The sequence below is a fragment of the Octopus bimaculoides genome, chromosome 3 (assembly GCF_046866305.1).
Source record: "Octopus bimaculoides isolate indiv1 chromosome 3, ASM4686630v1, whole genome shotgun sequence".
NCBI classification, from domain to species: Eukaryota; Metazoa; Mollusca; class Cephalopoda; order Octopoda; family Octopodidae; genus Octopus; species Octopus bimaculoides.
Window position 1 is genome coordinate 109,200,307 of NC_142930.1, and position 27,266 is coordinate 109,227,572.

Consider the following 27,266-nt stretch of genomic DNA (forward strand, 5'->3'; position numbering starts at 1 on the left):
TCTTTATCCCAGGTTTTGTTGGAGCTCCTGGAGTCCTACATGCATAGCGAGCTTACTACTTGCAGCCTAGGATACCATGCTATCCATTCTTTTCAGCTATCAAATACTTTCCTGATTATTCTGGCCATGCCAAGGAGGCAAACCTTTTGTAACAGTTCTACTGGGCACTCTATTCCAATTTCCTTTATATTCCCCTTGATGCCTTCTGATATTGTTTCCAAATTATTATTATTATTATTATTATTATTATTATTATTATTATTATTATTATTTGTTTGGCTTTTGCTTTGTATTTGTACAAGTTGACTCCAGGTCTCATCAAGAAACCTTAAGAGACAAACAAGTTAGAAGTTTAAGTCGGTATAATGACTAGGGTACCATAGTTTTGGTTTTGCATATAGTATTGTTCATGAGAGTGTCTGTTAAAACATAAGAAAATTAAAAGTTTGTTTTAAAGGTAATTTGATGGAAAGATGATCGTGTGATCTTAAGATGACAGCAAAAGGTGTTTGCTATTATGTATAGTTAAAAGTACTTTTGATAATGTTCACAGATTGAAACGTTTTTGGAATCACATAGACAATATTATTCTTAGGAAATGAGCAGTTCCCATGAGCATTTTTTTGAATTTCTTCCAATTTTGGATTTCCTAGTATCTGAGATAATGAACAATCATTCCCTTTTGCTATCATCCCTAAGGTGCCTATTATTATTTTGGTTTGGTCTTATTCCTGGTAAGATTTATGTGGGCAGTGGGTACTTCTAACCTTAGGTATCCACAAGTTTTCAGCTGTCTTTCAAGTGCTTAGAATCCTCCTGATAATCCTTGTTGTTTGTAAGAGACAAACTTTTTGCAGGAGCTCTACAGGGCATTCTATTCCAATCTTCTCCAGCCATTTGTCTATTTCTTTGCTTACAGTTTCCAACACCTCAATTATTATAGGCACAGCCTTTACTGTTTACCTGCTCCAAATTATATTATCATTATCATCATCATCAGTATTACTACTACTACTACTACTACTACTACTACTACATGTTACTTAATTTTGTTCTACATATCAATGGTTAAAATACATCATCTTCTCTATAATAACTTAATGAATAGAAATATAATAATGAATTAATCTCATAGTAATGGATAAACCACTTCATCACACTCTCATATTCCCTAAATAAATAAATAAATATATATCAATATGGAGCAAATAATTCACGAGAAAAAATAATGCATGAAAAATAATTTGCAAAGATACCATTGACTCTGTTATTATCTAGTGTAACAATTTAAAAATGATAATAACAGAATCAATAATATAAGTGATTGCAGGCCCAAAAAAGAGCATTAAATAGCTGAAGGAATAAAATTAATCAAAGGATATACTAAGTATGTCTACCTGCTGGAAATAACAGCCAAAATGCTTTTATATATATATATATATATATATATATATATATATATATATATATATATATATATATATATATATATATATATATATACATATATATATATATGTATGTATATATATTCACATACACATACATACATGTGCACACAAGTATATGATGAGCTTCTTTCAGTTTTTATCTACCAAGTCCACTCACAAGGCTTTGGTTGTGCCAAGCTGCTACACAGTAGGATTGAACTTGAAACTATACATTTATGAAGCAAACACCTTAACCACGCAGCCATACCTATGCCTGTTGCAAAAATTTACATTAAGCATCCTGAAATTATCTACTGCCCATTTCACAAAAAAACACTCTAATATTACTTACTATTCTGCATCAATTTGCTTATAAAACATAAAAAATCTACTTTCTTCACAGGTGGTTATGAATCTATTGTCTAGTAAAAGAAAAATTGTTTTCCTGGCTGAATGTATGTATTAAGCAGGGAAAAAAATCAAAAAAAAAAAGAACCCCCAGAATTGTCTATCATTTCAGATGAACAATTGCAACAGTTTATAACTTGTGGCTCAGAGGTAAAGCCACTAACAGTTAATCCTCTATAATAAATTCAGTCGAAGTGTCAGTTTGTTTTAAGTCCAACTGAATGAAATATTGCAACCACTGTAGCTTGTCTACAGTTTACTATATAGTTTATAAACAGGGTATAAAAGTAGGTATACAGTTATGAGAAAAGAAAATACTCATTTATTTAAGTTATGGTAAAAGTATTATTATAGTTATGATAAATGTATAGTTATGATAAATGAGGCTAATTTAATGTGCAAATAATTTTAACGAATTAAGTATTAAAACATTGATGTGATGCTTACTGTATACCTACTTTTGCACCCATCTGTATACACACACACACACACACACACACACACACACACACATATATATTACTAGATAGTACTTCTATTTGCAGTGGTGGTGTGGGAAGAAGTTTGCTTCCAAACCACATGGTTTTGGGTTCAGTCCCAAAATTGTGTGAAACTTTGGGCAAGTGTCTTCTAATATAGCCTTGGGCCAGCCAAGATCTTGTGGCTGTATTTGATAGACAGAAACTGAGAGAAGCCTGTCATATATATGTGTGCGTGTGTGTGTGTGTGTGCGTGCACATGTGTGTATCTATGTTTGGCCCCCAATATTGTTTGACGACTGATGGTGTGTTTGTGTCTCAGTATCTTAGCAGTTCAGTAAAAGTGGCTGATAGATTAAGTACCAGGCTTAAAAAAAAAGTCCTGGGGTCGAGATTCATTTGACTAAAAATTCTTCAAGGAGTTATCCCAGCATGGCCACAATTTAATGATTGAAATAAGTAAAAGAAAAAAAAATACTGATTATCATTGTGGTTTTTTTTGTGTTCTTCAGGTGACATGCTTAGTTTGGATTAGATATATGTAAAAAAAAATAATAAAACCAAAAAACAAAATATATGCCTTATACTACAGCTCTTCCCTAATCCTTCAGCGCTCAGATTAATTCTGAAGATTCTGAAACACTTTTGCAATAGAAATTTCCTGCGTTTTAATGTACCCAATGAAAGTGTATCAATCATGATACACTTTACAAATATAAATTATATAAGTATAATTTATGTTTGTAAAATATATTCAAACTAAATTAGCTTCTTTGTATGTCTGACTTCCGAATCATTTTCCTTTGTAAATAATTTTATAGATATGCTAGTTTTACAATCATTTCCCTCTTATTTGAATAAACAGAAAAAAAACATTAAAAATTGTATTAAATAAAATCAATTTCTAAGAGAAGTGAGCAACAGACTTTTGTGAATAGAAGACAAAATCAAATTCAAGTATCTCATTAGAATATCATATTCGATCAGAATAATTGAAGTGTCTAGGAATTCTTATTTCCCATAGGACTAATTAAAAACTACCGATAATAACAAACAGACAAAAGAAAGAAAAGAAAAGAAATTTTCAGCAGGATTGTTAATCTCAGCCAATGTATATAACAGCTCTTCACTTCACATCTTGCGATTGTAATGAATATACTGCAAATCATATTTGCAGTATATGATTTGGCATCTTCAAACTGTAACACAGACTCGCTCTCAAATACCCCACACACACACACATGCACACACATACACACACACACACACACATGCACACACACACACATGCACACACACACACACATATTTATATACAGTCGAACATCGGTTTTTGCACAACTCTGATCACGAATAAATCGTACTTTATCTCCTGTCTTTTTCATATTCATTTAATACAGTAGTACCTCTATATCTATCTATCTATCTATCTATTTATTTATCTATCTATCCATCTCTCTCTCTCTCTCTCTCTCTCTCTCTCTCTCTATATATATATATATATATATATATATATATATATATATTTATATATATATAAATATAAAGTACTATTTATTCAAGATTAAGGTTGTTCAAAAACCAAGGTACTATTGTATATATATATATATATATATATATATATATATATATAATGATAAATATATTTTATCATTATTATGATATATACTAAATGTATTTCTTCTAATATATTTCCAGTATGTACTGTCAATTTGTTTAAAGTACAAAGATTAGTTAATACTATTAAGTTCTAATTAATCCAATACTGACATACAGCAAAATAACAAAATATAATGATAAACATAACGTTTACAATGAAGAATAATGTGAAAAGATAGCAATATAAATATATGAATATATATGTATGTATGTATGTATGTATGTATGTATGTATGTATGTATGTATGTATGTATGTATGTATATATGTATGTATGTATGTATGTATATAATGAAATCAAAGTATTTGTAACTTGTAACCAGACCAAGAAAGAAAAAGAATAATGAAATAATTAAATTCTATAGGGTAATAATGAATGAGTAATTAGTTGATGTATTTCCAAACATGTTTAAACAACATCAAAATGTGTTGAATTATGATAAAAATCTCAAGAAAGGAAAATAAGACTGTTCAGCTGAGGGATAACAGATATAGTTTAGCATCTTGTTTTCTTAAGACTGATGAACAATTCTTGCTCTCTCTCACTCTCTTTCTCACCGTGTCTCCTAAAATACGTTTAAAAAAAAAACAGTGATGGAAAACACACACATACACACACAGGAAAAAACAGAAAGAATGGACAAGTAGCAGAAAAAAGAAGTACAACAATTGACTTAAAGAGAAGAGACAATACATACCATTTAGTGAACAGGAAACTATCATGCAGAAGGTTTTTAAGAGTGATAAAAAGTGTGAAAGACTTGTGAAATGTTCATGAAGTCAATAAATGCTGTTCACAAGAACAAATAAAATGACTATAGGAAAAAGGAAAAGAAAAAGTAAAAAAGAAGAGTGGAAGGAAATATATGGATGGACAGCTGAGGTTAAAGATTTCTTTCTCCTTATAATACGATGATTGTATTATGACATAAGTCATGTATGTGAGACTGTATATTTATAATCGTAAAACAGAAAACAGATAAGAAATCACTGTTGAATAGGTAGAAATGTCACTTCAGTGGCAACTGCAAGTAAACTAGAGATGACGGATGAAATTACAGGTATCAGAAAGGTGTTACAAAGATTTATTGTGTAGTAGGGGCATAGAAAGAATAATGATAATGATAGGAGGAGAGAAGAAGACAGAAAAAGATGCTTGGTCAGAAAGCATTAAGATGAGAGCAAGTAAGGTTACTTATTAAGAAAAGGAATACTTGATACTTGAGGAGAGGCAGAAAGAATTCTATAATACAATCTAAGAAATAAAAAAAACTCCATGATTGGGAAGTTTGCTTGTCAACCATATGGTTTTGAGTTCAGTCCCATTGCATAGCAATTTGGGCAGGTGTCATATACTGTAGCCCTGAGCCAACCAAAATCTTGTGGGTGGATTTGGTAGACAGGAACTAAAAGAAGCCTATTATATATGTGTTAGTGTGTGTGTGTGTGAGTAAGCTTGTTTCACCTTGTCTTCACAGCATGAGTGTCACAGAAGTGTTATTTGTTTCCAGTTTTCTGTGAAACCATATGTGGTTAAGAAGAAAGTATTACCTTATTTGGAAACAGATGCAATGAAAGTTGATAACAGGAATAGCAACAGGCCATAGAAAATCTACATCAACAAATCCCATCTAATGCATGCCTGCATGCATGATGATGTTGAACTCACATAAGAAAATGGATGTGAAAACGTGAATAGGGCAACTAATGAGGGCATTCATAAATGAAATATCCTTACATACTGGCTGATTTAAAATAGAGTTTGTATTAGTTTACACTTGGAACTTTTATATAATCTACACTAATAAAACAGAAACCAAAATTAAAATATTATTATGTTCTATGGTACAATGTGAGTTGCTAAGGTCAGTCACTTAGAGGTTAACAGTTAATTATGTATGACTGACACTCCTTGGACACCTACTCCTTGGAATATAAATTACCAAAATTATTTTTAATTATTGTTGATATTTGCAAATTGTGACAATCCTTTTAAAAGTATAACTTTATTGATTAATTTTTGATTCATGAAATATAAATTGAATTTTCCTATTTTACATCTGGTTCTTTTCTCATACACTCTGGTATAGCTGGGTGTAGAACTTCAAATAGACTTAAAATACCTTGAGGCAGGTGTTTTATAGTCATATATATATACTTTTCTGATTTGATAAAGTAATTAAAGTAATTAACTTTATATTACAATAAACATTATTTGGATTTCAAATTCTAAGAAATATAAATCAATCTCATACAGAAACACATACATAAATACCCATACAAATTCTATATATACATTTATTACTTAGTATGAGGAAGAGAAGACAGTACCATAGCCTTTCCTAGCCAGTGTGCTCAATTCAGCTATGTTCGGTTCAAACTTTTACATATTGATACCTTTAAATATAGATTTCAAATATTGGCACAAGGCCAATGTTTTGTGGGAGGGGTAAATCGATTACATCAACACTAGTATTCAACTGGTACTTATTTTCTTGACCCTGAAAAGATGAAAGACAAAATCAACCTCTGTAGAATTTGAGCTCAAAACATAAAAACATGAAATGCCGCTGAGTATTTTGCCTGGCATGCTAATGATTCTGCCAGCTCATCACCTTAATGATAATAATAATAATAATAATAATAATAATAATAATAATAATAATAATAATAATAATAATAATAATAATAATAATAATAATAATAATAATAATAATGATGATGATGATGATGATGATGATAATAGTAATAATATGGGTATGTGCTGTGGTTTTAAGAGCATCACAGCAAACCACAGCACATACCCAAGGCACACAGAGCTGCGCTCGGTAGTGTTTTCCATGCTGTCATGAGTAGGACTGCTCAACAGGATTTAATGGGGAAGAGGATCACATTTTACTCCAATGTCTCATTATTACTGAATTTCAGGATGGCAAAAATGCCAACTTTCATAAATAAGTTAGAATGAAGAATATGGCATATACATTAGAGACAAGAGAAAAGAAATCTGCATGCCAGTCTGATGTGGTAGGTTTAAACATGAATTGATGTTTATGCATATAATTATAAAAGAAAGGGAACTGCTTAGTAGATTGTTATTCATTTTATCATTTTAAGAAGCTTGCAATGAAAATGTGCAGAAGTTATTTAGAAGGCTGAAGGTCAAGGAAGGAATGTTTAGTAAAGAAACTGGTTAATATAGGACTAGGGAAGGACAGATGAAATTGTGAGTGGGTAACAGTGATGTACTAATGTATTGAGCTAACATGTTGCCAGTTCAGAAGAACAGAAACTATTGTGGTAATGGTAAAACAGTCAGAGGGAAGAAAGACACAGCATATTAGTGCAATAGTAGAAGTTAACATTGATGAATAATACTTTGTCTTCTCCTTAAAGGACCATTATAAAATATTTTTTCTAGAATTTCTGCATAATTCCAAACATATTGAACCATATTGTAATATGTAATACTCATGTCTTATAAAAAAAATTATATATGTTTAGGGCTATAGTACTCAAAGAAAAGCTTAGCTTTTGGAATGTTACACACATTTTCATATACTATAAGTACAAGAGCATATCCTTCAGTAGTTAGTATCAGATTATCTTAGCCAACCAGATCAGCTAAATATCTTAAAGCTACTACCAAGGAGAGCTGCTAAGTCTTTTTATACTAATCTACCCAAGATTCCCTCTGACTTTAGGATATCCTTCCAAATTCTTATTTTCAAACTTAGCAGTGACATAGACAATGTTTTCCATTAGAACTACAATCTTAAAACAGGTTAAGGCACTTTGAACCAACTTGATACAAACTGTATCAGTTTGTTTTAAGTTTTACCAATGTTATCTTAGAAACCATTGCTAAAAACTTCCTGTAATCAGACTTTAGAACTAGCATTGCACAAATCAATTATTGAAAACAACATACTAATTCATCTCCTTTCTAAAATATGATATCGATTAATTAATTTAATACAACTTAATTTGCTTTAAGAAGTTTTACCTATATTATCTTAGATGCCAGCTGTTACAAACTTTCCTAGTCTGACTTTTAAAATTCTTCAGCTAGTTTTTTAGCAACCAACTATTGAACTATAAAAGAGTATATACATTCAACTCCCTCCTAAAATACAATATGATAAATAAATAAATAAATAAATAATAATTAAAAAGCATTTCATCATATTCTTGGGCAAGCTGGCACAACCTTATACAGTACTCTCCAATAAGTAAAACTTACAATACTTTCTAATTGCATTACAATAGTTTCACCTTTTATAACTTTACAAGTAGAACCCTTAATCTTTCAATTCAGTTCATTCAAAGGTTACAATCACTGTTCATTCAATAGAATAGTAATTTACCCTGTCAATTCAGCTCCCTTGTTTGCTTCTCACTCCAATTCAGTCATCGATGTCAGCACAACACAAAGTGCTCATAATATAGTGTTGGTTGACATCTAGGATGCATCATTGTTCACATCTACATAAACATTGTGTGTGCGTGTGTGTGTGTGTGCGTGTGTGCATGTGTGCATGTGATTTAGGTAGAATTCAAGTGAAAGAAGTTTAATATTTAGAAGTGTTTGGGTGAGCAGAATTGAATACAGGTAAGCTGGTTGTAACTTTCAGTTCAGGTATTGTCACCAGAACATGCTATATGTGTGTGTGCATGTGTGTGTGTCTATCAGCCAATGTTATTTTCTGAAGAAAATAAAAGGTTTTAATTAGTTTGTTAATTATGCAACAGTATCATACTCCTGAGAGACATACAAAGGAACCATTAATAACAGCTTATCTGGAATGAAATAGCAACCAAATTCTCCTTTTAATTGCATAATTCAGTCACCTATTAATGAAGAAAACAATGTATTCATACATATGTGCATGTTTGTGTGTGTGTGTGTGTGTATCATATATATATGTATATATATATATATATATATATATATATATATATATATATATATATATATATATATATATATATATATATATATATATATATATATATATATATATATATATCCCAGAGCACAAGGCCAAAACAAATAGGAACAAGATTCCAAGGGAGAGGAAGATCTTCATGAGATGATGGACGAAGGCTGCAAATCAACTCAACCAACATCCCAAAAGTAGTGATAGGTCCTGCCTAAAAACAACACTGATGGAGATTGAAAAAAGGCTGCAACAATCCTATGTGAGGGAGAAAGCAGACAAAGATGCTTGGGTTATAAAAAATGTTAAGTCAAACCCAAAGGCCTTCTTTCATTACGCGAAAGAAACAACCTCAGTACGCTGCAAGATAGAACCCCTCTTCCGCACAGACAGTCCAACTAGGATCAGTGAGGTACTGAATGACCAGTTCAAAAGTGTCTTTACCACCCTGTTGGAACACAGACAAGTGAACGAACCAGTGGGCTTCTTTGCCGCCTCATCTATAACCAGTGAGGCAGTTACAATGGAATACATCGATATTAGCAAAGAAGATATACTACTAGCCATAGATGAAGTGGACGCAAACTCAACTGCTGGTCCTGATGGTTTCCCAGCAATCCTCCTCAAATCATGTAAGCATGCCCTGGCAAAACCCCTCCAGATGGTTGAACCAGGCTCCAATCTGATCTGGCAGAGTTTCTACAGGTGGATGCCCTTCCTAATGCCAACCACTCCGAGAGAATAGTGGGTGCTTTTACATGCCACCGGCACGAGGGCCAGTCTGGCGGTACTGGCAACAGCCATGCTCAAATGGTGTTTTTTACGTGCCACCTGCACAGGAGTCATTCCAGCAGTACTGGCAATGACCTTGCTTGAATGTTTTGTTCACGTGCCACCGGCACAAGTGCCAGTATGGTGACGCTTGTAATGATCATGCTCAAATGGTGCTTTTTACATGCCACAGGCATGGAAGCCAGTCAAAGCGGCACTGACATCAGCCATGTTCGGATGATGCTTTTTACATGCTACCGGCACAGGGCTCACAACTACAATTTCCATTTAATTTGATTTTGATATTGCTGTTGATGTTGATGTACTTGACTCAATAGGTCTCCTCAAACACAGCATGTCACCCTACAATCCAAGGTACTTTTGCGACGCTAGTGTAGGTTACAGCTGTGAACTCACTTTATTTGCTGGGTCTTCTCAGTTACAGCATACCTCCAGAGCTCTGAGTCTTTTGTCATTGCTTCTATGAGGCTTAATGTTCGAAGGTCATGTTTCACCACCTCGTCCCATGTCTTCCTGGGTCTCCCTCTACTCCTGATTCTTTCCACTGTTTAGGTGAGGCACTTCTTCACACAGCTCTCCTCGTACATGACCATACCAATGCAAATATCTCTCTTGCACTCCACATCCAATGCTTCTTATGTCTAACATTTCTCTAAGGGTGTTTGTTTACACTCTGTCGTGTGTGCTTACTGACATTACACATCCAGCAGATCATGCTAGCTTCATTTCTTTCGAGCCTACGCATGTCTTCCACAATCACAGCCCATGTTTCACTGCCATGAAGCATAGCAGTTCCCACACATGCATCATACAATCTACCTTTCACTCTGAGCAAGAGACCTTTTGTCACCAGTAGGGGTAGAAGCTTTCTGAACATTGCCCAGATATATAAAAAAATACATGGATCAAAACAGTTTGATTAAAATTCATTGGTACTCTTGAGTTTCAAGCATGATGCTAGTTGTCAGCCATTTTGAATTTGAATTCAAAATGTCTGATGACTAGCATGATGCTTGAAATGCAAGAGTACCAACAAATCTGTATTAAACTGTTTTGATCCATACATGTAACTTGAAATAAATTTGTTGAATGCCCTTCTTTCGTTTGTCCACTCACTCATATATATATATATATATATATATATATATATATATATATAGAAAAACAAGATGGTCATAACTGAAACAGATTTCATCATAGCTCTGCTCAATCAGAGCTAACATGATGTTAAACAATAACTGAAAGACATGGGCTTTTATAATTGACTTCTTGCATGAACAAAGGGGTCTTTAAACATGTAAGAGGAATGGGATGTTGTGGCCATACCTTTCTTAAGGACCTTAATGATATAAATGAAATAAAACGCCTCAACAAATCATTAAAATGCTAGCAACTTACACCTATTCTTTGGCATTCACGAAAACACCTCTAAGTCTTAAACGTATTTCACTAAAATTCTGTCTATATATTTGTCTTCTTTTTTTTACCTCTTTCTCTGTTTTACATTGAATTTATGATACTTTCCTGAGTATGATAGTACTTGGAGCAATTATTTTTACAGTTGGTTAACTCTCCTGTCTCTAAGCACTCAACCATGAAGTAAGACTGGAAACAGTAATGGCGGTGAGACAAACTGAAGAAAACACAATTATGTGCCTTACTTAAGGCTGCAACACATTGCCTGTAGCTGTAAGGTTTGAACTTGTGGTCAGTATTCCACCACATTAACCTTATAGCCATTTTGCCATACCAATACAATATTCTCCCTTTCTCTAAGTAACTAAAATTTGATTGCCTGCACCAACTTTTTCCAGAGCTTCTTTAAAAGATTTTCTTTTTGTTTTGAGTATTTAATTACCAAAACTTTTCTTGAAATTAAACAAATCTTTTTTTTTTTTCCGTGGCAAACATCAAACTTAAAAGCTGACTTCATTAGACAGACATTTTCTGCATCACTACCATTAATTGGTTTACATTTAAATTATCGCTATCTGACATCACTTTAATTTAGAATTTCTATTATTTTCTAAACTGATTCAAATTGGCTAAACATAGCTTTGATTTTTGTCTAACACATTTCCTTTACAAGGGACTTTTAACTTTATAAGAACAACTAGTATATCATTTCAATTGTATTATCTATTCATAAATTTGGCAATCACAGGTTGAAAATAGATCAAAGCCAAGATAACATTAGCATTTTGAATAGAATAATATTATTATTCTTAGTGAAAGTCCCAATCGTAATCAGCCATGAATAATCACTGAAAATATATATATAACAAAATTACAATCTCATCACAAGTAGGTTACTTGGCTCTCTACCAATACTGACCAGTATGAAGCTTGTATAATCAAAGATTAATTTTATACTTCAATTTCTTCCTATTTTCTCTTTTAGTGTACAAAAATAAATATTATTGGGATTTTATAGAAGAAACTGAACAAATATGATCAGACAAATTCTTTTTTTCTTTTTGCTTCATAAGTTCTTTATGTTGGAGTTAATGAACTTGTTACTGTCATACCATAAAACCGTTGTTGAGAAAATCCATACAGAGACAAAATATATTAAGTCTAAATGACATAATAGTCAAGTAACTGATAAGTAGAATTCTTGGTCCATACTTAATGGCCCCAATTCTGACCTGATAAACTTCTAAGATGTTTTTGGACAGGACACATTACTCGATTTACCTCATTACATAAACGATAAACAAATATTGATTTCGCAATGTTAAAGAAATTTGTGTTGGCAAAAGTATTCAGTTACATTCAGCTACATTCTGCAAATAGCTTTCTTAATACACAGAAAAGAAAAAATAGTTCAGTAGTTGAGTTGAACTATATTGATGCCAACCCACTCAAGACTGCTACTGGCTCTACGATACAAACCTCTTGTTTTAAGCGATCTAAATTAAAACCTTTCATCAAAATTTCATGTTAAATTATGTTCCAAGCATCAGCTTAATAATAATGATAGTGATTTTACTGAATTCCACTACAAAAGTAGCAGTGATAATAATGGATGACCATAAAAGGTGACTATATAAGACAGTAGAGGATATCATTAAGTGTAGAGAATGCTAAGACATAGTAGATATTTAAGCTCCATGCAGATGAGTCAACTGTTGATAGTGATTTTACTAAATTCTTCATTATTTTTGAAATTGAAACAAACAGTGTATTTCAACAAAATTTTTGTGACAAAAATATTAAGTAGAGAAATCAGTGCCCAGAGGTGCACAATTTAGTTGGCATTCGTATAACCTCTCTTTCCCAGCTTTCTGATTAGCTAATGGTGGCATTATTTTTCTATTCTAAACAAATGGCAAAATAACCTCACTGCATTCTACAGTAAATTGTTCGACAGTTGACACATCAGCATAGGACTTAAATATCTATTATATCTTCACATACCTCCTTCCATCTCATAGCCTACTTCTTTTTACTTAATGACATCTTCTTCTGTCTTATATAGTTATCTTTTATAGTCATCCATTTTTATTGCTGTTGTTTCTGTTGAATATCATTGGGCAGTTCTAGTAGAATATAGTATATATGTAAAAAGGTCATCATCATCATCAGTGTTTAACATCCGTTTTCCATGCTGGCATGGGTTGGACAGTTTGACAGGAGCTTGTCAGCTAGAGAGCTGCACCAAGTTCCAATTGTCTGTTTTGGCATAGTTTCTATAGTTGGATGCCCTTCTCAATGCCAACCACTTTATAGAGTGTACTGGGTACCTTTTTACATTCCGGCGGCACGTAATATGTATCAGTGATACACTGAAGTTGAGTCAATTCTTTAGTTTAAAAGGAACTGTGTTTCAAAAGAAATGGGGCAAAAATACATCTATGTACCAGTAGCTATTGAGTGAATGTTTCCTATCAGTCAGACAGCCTTACTTGAATGAGACCAATAATGATGAGAAGAAAATCTTTCTTGTTTATTATTGAGAAACATCAGATCAAATCTAGGAGTTTTTTTTTTTTTTTATGCAACATTGGAAAATGTTTATGAACAGGGTAAGTGGATCTCTGACTGAGAACATAAAAGACAGCTGATTGTTTCTATATAAAAAGAGAATCTATGGAAAGATACAAGATACAAACTTCAATAGTAGAAAGCAACAGAAGTCGAAAAATTGAGAATCATTCAAAATGCTAATGATAAGGTAAAAAAAAAACAACACAGAGAAAAGTGAGTTGAAGAAAAGAAAATATCTAGAAATCATTCTGGAAGTTTGATATAAAATTTACTAGGAAAGTAACTAGATTAAAATGGATTCACAAATGGTTGATGCTAAAAAATGATTGGAACAAATTGTAAAATTTGGTTGCCAGGACATAAAAATATTGCTATGAAATAGTGAATGTTATGCAGTTAATGAATATGAAAAGAGGAGAAAAAAGACATGTATATATAACAGAGAGGAGTTGCTGAGGCATGGAGAGATTAACTGTTGTAGAGCCAATAAATATTTGTAGTAGAACCTATACATGAGATTATAAACAAAACATTTATATTAATGCGTACGTTCCCTGGGAGTGTTAATATTTTCAATGTGAAAACATCAAGAAATTTACACCAAAAGAATATAATACCACTAAACCTTGAAATTTACTCATGAGCATTAAGTGTTAGGGAATTCCAGGAGCAAATCTCATGAAATATTCTTAAGAAGATCTAAAATATGGACAAATATATTTTAGTTGTCACTGTGTAGCCCCAGGTCAACACTGGTCAAATAATCTATGGTCAGAAGCTTTCCCTCCATCAATACTCCATCTCATTTTTAAGCAAAGTATATCTACGCTACTATAAGAGCTACTTTATCCAATGTGCCTTTATCTTTTGTTTATGGTTGAAAAAGATTTGAGAGAGATTTGGCTGCTATTTCAAGCAGACTGAAAAATAATGTAGAGATGTAGAATCTCATTTACTTTATTGTGTACTTTAACAGTTTAGAATTTCAGTAACTGACACCAAGATTTATGTCAGCCTACACCTCTTTATAAGGTTTTGAGGCAGTCATCACAATATTCAAATCAAAATGCTGAATTTGGAAGTTTCTAGAAATTGAATTCAATTCACATTGTTAAGCCAAAATTGCAAACAAGTTGTAAACAAAGATCATAACTGAGCAAAACAGCTTGAAAGAATGCATGACTGCAAATCAAATATTAGTTAACAGAAGTCAATACTCCTCAGCTTCAGCGGGATAAAAGAAATTTGTTATTTTGGGGGATGAATTAATCACACAATGTTGTTATATCTAAAATAAACCAACTGAGCTCAAGGTGGACAAGGGTCTCAGTTAGACCAGGTTAATAACGAACAAAAAATGGTTTTAGTAGATTCCATGTGACAAATACTTCAGATGAATGTATATATGAATTAAGGAAATGTGCATTATTAAACATACTAGTTAATTTACACTTGCACATAAAACACTTTTATTCTTTTGAGTTTCAGTAATAAGATGCAATGCATCTTATAGCAGAAATAGTTGTATGGTAATGAAGTTCATTACATAATTACTTATTCCTTTGTCAATTATTCAATTTCTTATTACTGCCCTATTCTTGACACACCAGGTTAGTATTGCTATGCCTAAGTGTGTGTGTGTGTGTGTGTGTGTGTGTGTGTGCGTGTGCATGTGTGCATGCATGCATGCGTGTGTGTGTTTGTGTGTGTATCTCAGGCTACTGAACAGTGTGTGCCTACCAAATTCCACTCATAAAGTATTGTTAAACTCATGGCTACAGTAGCAGAAACTTGTCCAAGGTGTCACATAGAGAGATCACACTGGAACTATGTGAAGTGAGCTTCTTCATCCCACTGACATACCTGTGCTCATATAGGCATTTTAGATTTATAAAAAGTTAACGATAAATCAACACCATTTTATTTCTTTTTATCTTCAATTTCCTTAATGTGTAACCAACATAGAATGATATAACAATTATGACAAATCGTAAAAACATTAAGTAGCAGAGAAACACAAAACTGTTATTCTTCTCTTGTCTATTTGGTCAAGTGTTAATGTTTACTGCTTTATCGTTTGGCCAAGTGATAGTATTATCGTGTCTCCTCTGTTTATTGGCATCAGCATCTGTTCTCTCTCTTTCTCTCTCTCTCTCTGTTGGCAGTAATGTTTGTTCTTTCTTTCTGCTTCTCTCTGTGAACAACAACATATATTATTGTCAGCTTCTCTTTGTCTCTTTAACTATGTTTCTCACTCTTTCTCTCTCTTCAGCTATCCATACATATTCTCTCTTTTCTCTTACACTTCTTTAACACATTCTTTTATTTATCAAGATGATGTGTGTGTATGTATGTGTGTGTGTGTATATATATAAGTATGTATGTGCTTATACACACACACAGGAACAATATAATTTACAATTAAAATAAGTAGTAGCTTTATACTGAAAATAATTAAATTGTCTTTAAGCCTTGTGCTTGAAATAATTAAGTTTTCTCCCGCTTTCAATAACTTCTAATTTGAGTAACCTGTTATATTTCATATGACTGCCTTTACTTCTGATTATTAGCTAAAGGATTATGCTATAAAATTACTTTGAATTCCAGTTTACTGTGAACTAGTTGGCGATAAACTGTGTGGGGAAAACAATGCGCTGATAGGTTTTTAATCAATCACTTGTTCAATATTAGTTTAAAGATTATTGAAAATATTTATTTGCTTTCATGAACCTAAAAAAGAAAATATACATCATTTCATTAGATTCCATTTACACTCTGACAAGCATAATTTGACCTACTGAACTATAAATACCATTATTCATTAATATAATGACCATTTTTGCTCACTAGGTTTCAGGTTTTTACTTTTGTTCTTTTTTTCCTAGATAATTTCGATGGAATTAATTGCATAGAAAAAAATCTAAAAAAGAAAGCAGAAGAAATATCAATGAATGTGATGATTGTTTGATAGAAAATTCATTAATGAATTTTTCAGCTAAAAATTGTAGAAACAAATTAGAAAGTTCTCAGTGACATAACTCCAATATTTAATGACAAAAGAGGCTTGATAGTTCTTTTATATTGGATTATAGTAGTTATATTTCTTCACCGACGTGTCCCTGTTTCATTGAAAAAGGTCCAAATTATACTAATTTAGTTTATGGTTTGTTTTACTTTATTTTAAACTTCACCCTATGCTGTAGAATACTCTTCATCCATCCTTTGTAAAACAAAGAGGCCACTATATTAACACTGTGTTGTTTCATTCCAGATCAACCCTGGTCAAGCAGAACTGTGATCAAAGGCATTCTAGCTGTAACTACCCCATGCTTTTCTCTGGTGGTGGGAGGGAGTATCTAGGATTCTTTGACTAATATATCTTAATCTGCTCTAAGATGTACATGTGTCTTTGTGTCCATGTTTGTCCCTCACCACCACTTGACAACCAGTGTTGGTATGTTTACACCATTATAACATAGCAGTTTGGCAAAAGAAACTGATAGAGTAAGTACCAAGCTTAAAAAAAATAAGTATTCATTTGACTAAATGTTCTTCAAGGTATTGTCTCAGTCTAATGACTGAAACAAATAAAAGAACTGAAAGAAAAGATATATATACATACACACACACACACACACACATATATATATATATAATTCCACACACACATGCATGTGCATGAGCACACACATACACATATATCCAGTAAATTCATTGATATTTTAAGCAGCAAGGTGAAGTTTGAGGGAGATTTGGTTAGTATTTTTAAGAAATCCCTCCTAATCAATTCACAAAAACAATGAAGAAAAACTACATACAAATTAATAACACTATAAACACACCATACTTGGTTGCACGACCCAGAAGACAAATACAGAGATGCATCAGAAACAGTTCTCCTGTTTAGAATGAATTTACTATACCCACATCTTGTGACTACCATCAGATTGAACAGACATGCAAAAATAGTCTGAAGAGGTATGACACTATCCAGTGCTACTGTTCTGTGGGTCACACCTTGTTGTTGAATTAACTGACTACTTACATATCAACTGAATGAACTATGATTTTGATGACTTTTTTCAAAATTGAAACTTGCATTATTATTGAATATTGTAAGGATCTTGTTTCCCTTCTTATTTATCATTATCATTCAATTGTCATGAAAAGAAGTGGCATAAATGAAAGTATGCCATTGACAAAAAGGCTCTGACATACCAAGTGATTGATTGATAAAAAAAAATTGATACCTTAATATCTAAATTTTAGATCTTTCTTATTTGGATTGTGTGAAAATGATTAAGGCTAAGGATTATATGTACATATGTACTACTTTAGATTCTGTATGTATTCTATGTTATATGCTATATATATAATCTAATTTTTTATTGTATGAGGAATGCCCAGATACTTATAACAATATTTTATCACTTATATTAAGATATGTCTTACAAATGTATGTGATACAGTGTTATCAATGATTTAACATTTTATTGTTATAACCATTGATATTTGACTGACTGACCTTTGATTTCAAAAGAAAGGTTCCATCTTACAGGAAATATATTTTCCTTTATTTTTTTATTCTTTACTTAAGCTTATTAATGGCAACTTGGAATTCAGCAGGATGACAAAAGATGAAGGTACTTGTTGACTGTACTGCATTTCTCTACCAACATCAGGACATTGTATTTCTACAAGACCTGCTTTCTGCTATATTAGATAATTGATATCTTCGACCTATTGTCCAGATGGTCAATAGGCCAGATTTTTCATGAGGTGACCAGCTGTAATTCATTGACTGCATTTTCCAAAAATAGTACTGCTTTCGTGCCATATATTTAAATTTGCAGGTGGCTGTGTGGTAAGACATTTGCTTCCTAACCAAATGGTTCTGGGTTCAGTGCCATTGTGTGGCACTTTGGGCAAGTATTGTATTCTACTATAGCCTCAAGTCAACCAGAACCTTTTGTGCAAATTTGGTAGACATAAACTGAAAGAAGCCTGTTATATATATACATATGTGTGTGTGTGTCTATTTGTGTCAGTCCTTTACTATCACTTGACAACTGGCATTGGTATATTTACCTCCCCATAACTTAGCAGTTTGGCAAAGGAGTTTGATAGAATTAGTACCAGGATTAAAAATAAAAACAAGTACTGCAGTTGATTTATTTGATTAAAAATTCTTCAAGGTGGTGCCCCAGCATGGCAACAGTCTAATGGCTGAAACAGGTAAAAGATTAAAGATAATACACACACACACACACACACACACACACACACACACACACACACACACACACACATATATATATATATATATATATATATATATATATATATATATATGTATGTATGTATATGATATCAAGCCTGTCATATATATATATATATATATATATATATATATATATATACATACTGGGTGCAGTTAATAAACTGTCGTCTAAATTAGGCTAAAACGAAAATAACACTGACATCTCATTTAAACGGATATATTTGCCAAAATTACTTTAAAATATCTTGAAATATTAAAGAGTAAATTCATTCAATAAAATCGCCATTGGCTTCAACCATAGCTTCCAGATGACTTTAGAATCTCTTGCAACTCTTCTGGACAGTCATCTTGTTTAAGTTGGTCAATACTGCCATAATCCTTGCTTTCAGTTCATCTTTGGTGTTACCAAGGAGTTTTGTTGGTCTCTCGCTCAACTGCATTCCACACATAATAATATGGAGGTTGCAGTATGGGGAGTTAGGTGGCCAGATGTTAGGGGTGATGTGGTCGTAGAAATTGTCTGACAGTCATGACTGGGTTCTCCTGCTTGTGTGGCATGGTGCAGAGTCCTGTTGCCAGACATAGGGTCTTCCAGTAATCACTCTCTTGAATCAGGACAGCACTACTGCCCCCAGGCACTTGACGTGGGCGTCCGTGTTGAATCTGAGGCTGTGTGGAAAGATGATTGAAGGCATAACGTTGTCATTACTAGTGATCACTCCAAACACTATGATGTTGACTGGATGTTTGATTTTTATCACTCTCAGTACATGTTTTCAGATTACACTGTCCTCAGATTGACATCCAAACATTCTGAAATGTTCATAATGAAGCTTCTGGCACAAATGAAAAGCAGTACAGCATGTCATTTTAAAATTTCTGGCATAGTGAATTGCATCATGATGCTGTTTTTCTCACAAAAAATGCCCAACTGACCCTACTATACTTTGTAGCTGACAAAATTCAAAACAAATAATGTGCATGCACAAAATTAAAAATTTAAAATGGCAACAACTTATCCATCGCACCCTGTGTATATATATATATATATATATATATATATATATATATATATATATATATATATATATATATATATATATACTATAAGCTTTCTTCAGTTTCCTTCTTATGAAACCCACTCACAAGGTGCAGCAGGAGACTACTCTATACAACAAATAAACCAAATGCCTAAAGATATTCCTTTCAAAAACATTTTTGACTTTGTCATGATAAAAAAAATGAAAATTGTCCCCCTAAGCCAACATCATTGAAAAACTACCTTCGATAGTATTTAATTAGAGTTTGACAATAGATCAGCTAGCAAATTTACCAGAGATATTTGTTGGCAAATGCAAAGAGACCTACACAATATAAATTATCTTGTAAAATTTTGATATTTTCTTCCACCTTGAACTAACAGACATTAAAGTACAAAGAATTGGCTGAGTGCCAAGAAATGTTAAATGGCAGCAGTTTGAAAAGTGAAAAAGCAAAAGAAACATTCAGAAAAGCCAGACGTGTTCTTATTCAACCAAACATTTGAGAACTTTATCTGGAAGATGTAGATTGCAATTGATTTTACTTTTCTTTATCATGCTGTTCATTGGTTATTCCTCTCAAATATGTTGTTATTTTGTTTCAGTAAAATTTCAGTGGCTTTTATTGTTTAAATTGTTGATGTTATTAGCATGGTGCATTATATAGATTTTTTTATTTCCTATTTTAGCATTAAAACATTGAAGTTCTTAAATGCAAAACCAATATTTCTTTACCTGAATTTTTAATTATGGAATGGGTAATGTAATGAATTGTGTGTAGTTATATATATATATATATATGTACATATATATTATTCAAACAAAGTATTATTGATAGTAACTTAAGACATCATCAGGTGATGGTTTAATTGGCTGGAACTTTGAAGTCAATGTCAACAATATTGTTGTTTAAGAATAATAAATTTGTACTCTACAACAGTATAGAGTAACCCATCAGATAAATTCCAAATTGTTTTTATTATAACTAACATAAAAACAAATATTGACATGTGTGTGCTTTTCTGTTATGAATATATGTAAATCATTCTAAGTTGGAAGTTCATTGGACATAGCCCACGGGGAAAGTATGTGGAAAATAGTTCAGATTAAGGAGGTTGATAAAATGTTATAAAAAGAAGTTAGTTTGATGAGAAGGGAAGAGTATTCTATGGAGAAATAAGGAATGAAATGCGTATAATATCTTAGAGTGATTAATTCTGAATGGGTAATAAAAATCAGTAATACAAATGCAATATACATAGAGCAATTTCATTTGAAACAGAATGTATGACAAGTCCTAAAGGCAGCACTTGCTGTAAAAACTGTTTAAAGAAATAGAGATATAATACAAGTCCCCCCCCCAAAAAAAAAACAGAAAAAAAACATATCAATGAGAAAGTCTGTATCAATCTAGCCAAATGATTTTTCAAAATGTGATCCCAGATAGTAATTGAATAATGGAAGGATAATAACTTATTATTATTATTATTGTTGTTGTTGTTGTTGTTATTATTATTTCTTTTGACAAACATCTGCTGATACTAATTTTTACTTTATGCAGTGTTAAGTGAATGAGGAAAATCTCTCTCCCCCACTCTCTCTTCCCCTCTGAACATTGCAGGTAAGTTATTTCTACTGGAAGAACTGAACTCAGCACTTACAATTAATGAACCAATAATCAATTTTATAGTACAAGAGCTGATTAGATTTATGAAATATATCACCCTGGGGTAATTACTTAAAATTAAGTAGATTTTCTTCCCTCTGGGATATATGTATCTTGGCAATAAACACAAAGAAGTGTTGATGAGAAGACATGAACTACTGACTTCTTGGCTGATTGTTCAATATACTGATTGGGTCATATATCTCTGCATAGCTTATTATTCCACACAGGAACTCAGTGGAGTGTATTTATGTAATATATTTTGCTATTATAAAGTTTCAGTACTTTCACCCTGAAGGTATAAAGCTTTGATGCAGTTTTAGAAATGACAGAAAAATCTAAGTTCTCTCAATGAACAAATGAATCAAAGATAGATTGAAGAATTAATAAAAAATGGAGTTGGAAGGAATATGAACCAAATCAGTATAGATAGAATTCAATCTTTTACTTGATGGAAAAGTGGTAAAAAAATGTTTTGTAGGCATATTTCAATACTCAGAAGATCTGTTACATTTATTGTGCAAGTGTGTATTAGTAGCTGTGTCTATATGAAAATCATTTTATTTCATTATTCTGAGAAAACAAAAATAACTTTTCTGATTTTCCGCATCAGATAAAAATGCATAAATGACTATTTAAAGTAACTGCAACAATGAATAGGTTAATGTGAAAGCTCAGGCTAGGATATCAAGAATATGAATTGACAGTTTAGTCAGTCAGACTGTTTTAATCTTCTCCGTCACATCTCTGCCACTAAATGTTGTTCTGTTAATACACAGAATTCCAAGTAATTTCAAAGAAAAAGCCACAAATAATTGGCCATGACAATTGATAATGGACATTTCCTTTATTCAGTAACAACACACAGATTCTATTCAGTAGGAATCTAAATGTGTCATTTGGTTCAGTATACAGCCACTGAGCCAGACAGAATCAGATTTACTTGTCAAATCTTTTAACTAGTCAGTTATACTGACCATTTACATTGGAGATATAACAGCTTGACATAATCTACATTAAATACTTCTCTCTATATTAAGCATTTCTTTTTTACAGTTTAATTAGGAAAGTTTCTCTCCATTACAATGTTGTGTGAATTCTAAACTGAAATTTTATGCTTTGCATGTTTTTATGAAAAAATAACGTTCAAAAGTTAAATTTATTTTCTGACATTACTTTGAACAAGATAACAATATTTTGAATATCATTTACCGGAATATTTCAAAACAACATATCCTATAATGTTTTATTGCAAAGAAATAATGTTTATTTCCACTTTTTACTCTAAAGATATCTGAAGTATTGATTATGTAAACTGTCTGTCTCAAAATTGCTCATATAGATAAAAACCAAGGATGTTATGAAAATAATGATGACTAGTGTTTGTAATAATGCAAATGATAAGATCTAAAGTATCTGCAAAATTTCATGGCACTTACCCAAAATGTATCTTCTTAGGTTTCAAAGAAAAAAAAAATAAACAAATCAACATTATCACTTATAATGATCCTGAGAATTTTTCATTTATGTTTATTTTTATATATATATTTTTATGAATCTAAATTAATCTTTTTTTTTTGTTTACATTGCAATTCAGCATCTCTTTAGATTGCTCTATTTTCAATATCAACACTTTTTGGTTAGAAACAAACATTTCCCAATTTAAAGTATGTGCTTAAGTTGTTTTATTTCTTCTTTTTGTCATTCTAGTTCTTCTTTTTGTCATTATCAACATTACAGAAATAATTATACAAAAGAAGTAATAGAAGAATATTAAAGTGAATTTTTAAAGAAAAGGTGCGATGAATCAGCAATTTTTTTCACTGTTCTAACTTTTAAAAGAAAAGCACAAAACTGATCTGGTTTCAGCTTCTTTACTTTAGCACATCAACAATGAAGCCATCAAATTTAATGTACCTGCCTCATTTTAGGTAACTTTGTTTTTAATGGAATATTTAAGTGAATTACTTTAAGAGATTAGCTAAGGAAATAAACTCAGTGTTGTTGATGCTAAAAAAAATAAAAAGAATATTTTACATCATCAAAACCCTTTCAGTTTGAAATAAATTCTATAACTCTGAAAACTTCATTGTTATTATAGAACATTAATAACAAAACTGTATCTCTAAAAGTGTTTGACATCAAAATATCCAAATATTCGAATAACTTCATTAGTAAATATTCCTACATTGTTGAGGTAAACTTCAGAGGAAATAATGATTTGATTTTGATATGGATTTCTTCTTTGAATTACATTGTTTCCTAATATTGCAGATATTCATATATAATATACACTCATATATAATGCACTCACCTAATTATGATCAATGAAATCTTGGAAAGAACATCTCACATGTATAATACACACTGAGTTTTCTTTAGTATTTCATTGTGTGAAAAAAGAAGTGATTAACTAGATTTATTATAGCTGCTGTATAAAGTACACATGAAAATGTTCATACATCATAAACAAAAAAAATTATATTCAAAAGACATCTATGCCATTTACTAGCATAAGCCATAAAAATGAAACTGTTGTAAAGTCACCATTGTAGAAATCACATCACTATGTTTTGTGTTTTCTGAAAACCAATTTAACTTTAATAATGACAATGTATAAACTTAGTTAATTAAGTTTATATTCAACTTTACAATTTAGTTTGTATAGTGATGCACATATGATTGTGTTGTCACAAAAGAATAAAGTATTTATCACTTAAGCCAGGATTTTTAAAACATTTCACATATTTTTAAAATGGTTTTTTGATTTTTATAATTTGAAATTTAGGTTTTCAAGATAAGGCAATTATAGTTTTTATTTTTTAATCAAAAGAAAATTAATAAGAATCTTAATAAATTAAAACGCACATTTTAAACTTCAGAAAATGAAGTGATTTTTTAAAAACCACTCTGTCCAGGGTTTTGTATGGAATTTTGTGGAACATGAATTATGCCAACATCATGCACATTTTGAATCTATATATACTACAAATTTCTGTCTCACTAGATTCTGATTATTTCAGAGTGACGATTTAAAAAAATTTGCTTCATTTAACCAGATATCAATCATTGTAACCTTCAATTTTTGTACCTATGTGTAGTGACTGCCATATATATTAGCAGCACTAGCAATTTCAAATTTTTAAATGTTTAATATGGTGGCTGTGTGACAAAAAACTTTGCTTCCCAACCACATAATTTTGAGTTCAAGGTGCTTTGCGTGTGTGTGTATGTGTGTGTGTGTGTGTGTGTGTGTGTGTGTGTGTGTGTGTGTAAGTTTCTATTTTCTTCTCTGCCCATGTGCTCATTTGCTGCTTCTAAACAATGGGTTTGTTAATCTTGTCATTTGCTTGCAGTCCACTGCAAAAGCATGACCAGTCTTCTTGGCATATCTTGATGTGTGATCTTTGCAAACAAAAGGCTCATTTATTTGATATCATATGTTTCCAGTTCTCCATGGAAACATCTCCAGGCTGTTTGCTGTTCAGTACATTAGAAAGCTGATACCTCACTTAGAAGCAAGTAGGGATCTGAGACAGAAAAGACAGTTTGATCATAGAAAACTCTGCTCCAACATATTCACATCTGATCTTAAAACGATAATGATGATGATGCTTTATATGCTACCTTATGTAACTCTTTACTGACAACACTAATAACTATTAGCTGTGTTTCTTCTATTTTTTCCTAATTCTAACAAAGATACTTTCTCCACAAATATTTCCTGAACTTCTTATGTACAAAAACTGCTAAAAAATACTATTGACAAAAAATCTAGCAAGCAATATAATTTATCTTGTAACAGTTTCTGTCATTAGACTGCAGCCATGTTGGGATACTACTTTAAAGAATTTTTAGTCAAATGAGTTGATCCCAGTACTTATTTTTTTTAAGCCATGTACTTATTCTATTGACCTTTTTGCCAAACTGCTAACTTATGGGGATGTAAACACACTGACACCAGTTGTCAAATAGTGGTCATGGATAAAATGACACAAAGCTACACACACACACACATGCATGCACACACACATGCATGCACACACACACGCACACACACACACACACAGTGGGCTTCTTTCAGTTCCCATCTACTAATTCTGCTCACAAGGTCTTGTTTAGCCTTGGGCTGACCAAAGTAGAAGTCACTTGCCCAAAGTGCCATACTATGCATTCAGGAAGCAAACTTCTTAAAAATGAGCCATGCCTGTGCTTATATGAACAATTCATATAAATTTTGTCAATAATATTTCTAATTTCCTTTTTAATAATAATTTTTCATTTGTGAGATGGATCTCTAGTATGCTATGTCATCTTTCTTCTGTAAATTTTATCATTGCATTTTCAGGCCCTCCAATGCTCTTCATTAAATCCTCCAATGCTCTTCATTAAATCCTCCAATGCTCTTCATTAAATCCTCCAATGCTCTTAATTCTTGGTTCCATATTAATTTGCAAGAGTTCTAGAATTTATTGTAGTGAGTTCCTACTGACTATTTATGTGTTGAATCAAGACACTTTCTTGACAGTACTGGAATTTTGTGTTCTCTGTTCTTTGGTTATTACAATATTATATTTCAGATCTTTTGACTGTTAGTCCATCTTTCAAATTGCAAAGAATTTCTTGAGAGCTTCAAAAAAATTCTCCAAGATAAACTAGGTCATCAGCCTCAGAAAATTCTCAATAATAAAATATTTCCTCTTCATTTCCTCTTTGTCATCATATAAAACAACTTAGCATGATACTTGTTTACAAAGAATTTATTACCAAGACTTCATCTATTGAGTCAATGAAATAAAAGCTATAGTAGAATAAGAATTGAGATTTCTAACGATAACGCTGATTAGACCAAGAAACTGTGATGGAAAATATATTAAATAGTAAATAATGTCTGAAGTGAGAATCAAAATTTAGAAGGAAGTAACAATTGTAGTTTATTAAATATCAGAAACACTGATAGATATATTTAGATAGACAGACAGACAGACAGATAGATGGATAGATAGACAGAGATAGAGAGAGAGTGAGAAAAAGAGCAAAGGAGGGAAAGAAATAAGAGCAGTATGACAGTATGATGATAGATAGATAGATAGATAGATAGATAGATAGATAGAGACAGACAGATAGATAGATAGATAGATAGATAGATATATATATATATATATATATATATATATATATATATATATAGAGAGAGAGAGAGAGAGAGAGAGAGAGAAAGAGAATACAGTATGAAAATAAATAGGGGAGAAATAGAGAAAGAAAAGAGAATAAGCAGTATGAAAGTGGGTTGGGGAAAGTATGGTTAAGAAAAGAAAAAAAAAGTTAATCATGAAGTAGTAATATATAATGTAATAGGTGGGTTGTTAAATGAATCTAGAGATCGACTGCAGAGAGAAGTTAGCACAGTCATTAGCTCACTTGAATTACTAATTCTCTGCTGGAAACGAAGAGAGGAAGTTTGTTCATCTATGATGTCAGAAGGATTCAGTTTGAAGCATTAAGCAGCAGTTGAAGTATATGCAACATATACATACATATATACACACACATATACATATATTCATATACATACATATACA

At 31.8% G+C, this 27,266-nt stretch overlaps 1 protein-coding gene across 2 annotated transcripts in view; it reads right to left on the reverse strand.

The window, feature by feature from the left end:
• Positions 1-27,266, reverse strand: part of LOC106867600 (voltage-dependent calcium channel subunit alpha-2/delta-3) — a 669,388-nt gene that overhangs the window by 470,503 nt on the left and 171,619 nt on the right. The gene's annotated exons all lie outside the window — the stretch shown is intronic.